This window comes from Schistocerca serialis, unplaced genomic scaffold (assembly GCF_023864345.2).
Source record: "Schistocerca serialis cubense isolate TAMUIC-IGC-003099 unplaced genomic scaffold, iqSchSeri2.2 HiC_scaffold_1172, whole genome shotgun sequence".
Classification (NCBI taxonomy): Eukaryota; Metazoa; Arthropoda; class Insecta; order Orthoptera; family Acrididae; genus Schistocerca; species Schistocerca serialis.
In genome coordinates this window covers 62501-65000 of record NW_026047373.1, presented here as the reverse complement: position 1 = coordinate 65000, position 2500 = coordinate 62501, and the positions used below count along the sequence as shown (strand labels likewise).

The 2500-nt window shown below is 57.4% G+C and overlaps 1 non-coding gene across 1 annotated transcript in view; it reads right to left on the bottom strand.

The window, feature by feature from the left end:
* LOC126433683 (small subunit ribosomal RNA) overlaps window positions 1-624 on the bottom strand; it is a 1910-nt gene extending 1286 nt beyond the window's left edge. Inside the window, exon 1 of the ribosomal RNA XR_007578672.1 lies at window positions 1-624. This exon is cut by the window's left edge and continues 1286 nt beyond it. This is a non-coding gene — a ribosomal RNA (small subunit ribosomal RNA).
* Between the last annotated feature and the right edge of the window lie 1876 nt (window positions 625-2500).

Sequence of the window (2500 nt, the reverse complement as noted above, 5' to 3'; positions counted from 1 at the left end):
TTTAATATACGCTATTGGAGCTGGAATTACCGCGGCTGCTGGCACCAGACTTGCCCTCCAATAGATACTCGTTAAAGGATTTAAAGTGTACTCATTCCGATTACGGGGCCTCGGATGAGTCCCGTATCGTTATTTTTCGTCACTACCTCCCCGTGCCGGGAGTGGGTAATTTGCGCGCCTGCTGCCTTCCTTGGATGTGGTAGCCGTTTCTCAGGCTCCCTCTCCGGAATCGAACCCTGATTCCCCGTTACCCGTTACAACCATGGTAGGCGCAGAACCTACCATCGACAGTTGATAAGGCAGACATTTGAAAGATGCGTCGCCGGTACGAGGACCGTGCGATCAGCCCAAAGTTATTCAGAGTCACCAAGGCAAACGGACCGGACGAGCCGACCGATTGGTTTTGATCTAATAAAAGCGTCCCTTCCATCTCTGGTCGGGACTCTGTTTGCATGTATTAGCTCTAGAATTACCACAGTTATCCAAGTAACGTGGGTACGATCTAAGGAACCATAACTGATTTAATGAGCCATTCGCGGTTTCACCTTAATGCGGCTTGTACTGAGACATGCATGGCTTAATCTTTGAGACAAGCATATGACTACTGGCAGGATCAACCAGGGAGCTGCGTCAACTAGAGCTGAGCAGCCGGCCGCCCGGGAGTGTGTCCCGGGGGCCCGCGCGAACACGCAAGCGTCCGCTCGATTATTCTGCAAACAGGAGGAGGCTGAGCTCCCCTGCACAATACACCTCGAAACCCTCTCAGGTCCCGGCGGCGCGCAGCGCCGTCCTAAGTACTTGGTCGGGTTCGAGAGAGGCGCAATCGCCCGGAGTTTGGCGAGTAGACGCTTTAGGTGCGACCACCCGTGCTCCCAACTGAGCTTGCCGCTGCCGACAGAGGCCCGGGAGCGTGCTGTCGTGGCATTGCCGGCGGGAGACAACACGCGCCACCTACGGTGGCCGGCAGCTCCAACGCCAGCGCCACAGAAGGACAAAAGCCCCACTTGGGTGCCGAAGCGAACTCTCCCAGCACAGCGCACGCGCCAACACGTCCGCACAGCTGCGATACAAACCACCTGCGAGAACCGCAGAGGCGACCGAGCAGCAGACGGCGTCGCGGCGCCGAGCGCCGGGCGGCGGCGCATCCTCAGCGCACACAGTCCTCAATCGGACCAGCACACTGCAGATGTCCACCGCGCTTCGCACCGGGCCCGCGAGGACCTACTTTGGCCGCACGGCGCCGCGTGCAGGGTGCGCCGGCGCGCAGCTGCGCCGCCTGCCGCCTCCGTCGGCCGGCGCGCCTGCCACTGGCCGCCCCCACCAGCCGGCTGTAGCGCGTGCGCCCACGCACCGCGCGGCCAGCACGCCGGGAGGCCCCCCCTCACCGGCCGGGGACGGTCCCACCCAGCCACCGCCGCGTATCGCTTCACACCCACATGCCATTCACGTTCGTGGTCATGGTGGGTATCGCTGAAACAACCGGTTGGTAGCTCAACCGATCGTCGCCATCACTGATTCACCTCTAGCGAGAACAACCGCACCACAACGGTTTACCAGTTGTTCATTTGCGTAACGTCACCAGCAAACGTAGACGTCCATCGCCATTTGCAAATTCAACGATTGTTGCATGCCTGTGTCAGGTGTCACGACACACTATGTCTGCCCACATACACGCAACAACATGTGCACGCTTCGCGAACACGTGGAAGGTGGCCCCCGTACGTATGCGATGTCCATTGCGCGAACGACTGTCAACCGGCCTCTGTCGCATGTCGCAGATGTGGAACGCAGTGCACCATGCTATCACGGTGTGTGAGAAGAGACGACTACGTCTGACAACACGCGCCACTACATCAACAGACGGCTCATGCTGATCGCCATCCACGGCATACCATACTGCAATCCAGCTCTTATAGGGAGACGACACGTAGCTGAGTGCACAATATTTGGACCGTATGGTTCGCCGTTGTTGGCGCAGTCGTGGTACGGTCACACATGTACCACGATGTATCATTCAGTACATGAGGACCAATGTGCAGTACAGTGTGTGATTTGGACGTACAACATCAGCGGACAGTTGACACAAGCCGTACCACAACGTAGGCTGTGCTTCGCCATGCGAATGCCAATGAACAACTGCGAAGGGCATTGAGCATGTACGTCCTGCTGCCATCCGCATTACAGTGTATAGCTGCAAGGTGTTTAACATGAAGCAATACTCTGGGGACCGGGCAGTGCGAGTGGCAAACTATATTGCGGGGGTTGCAGTTAGGCAACACTACACTAATTTAACGCGTCGTATGACAATTACAGAGCAGGTTAAGGCCCAACGTGTGTTGGGTTAAGGCCCAACGTGTGTTGGGTTAAGGCCCAACGTGTGTTGGGTTAAGGCCCAACGTGTGTTGGGTTAAGGCCCAACGTGTGTTGGGTTAAGGCCCAACGTGTGTTGGGTTAAGGCCCAACGTGTGTTGGGTTAAGGCCCAACGTGTGTTGGGTTAAG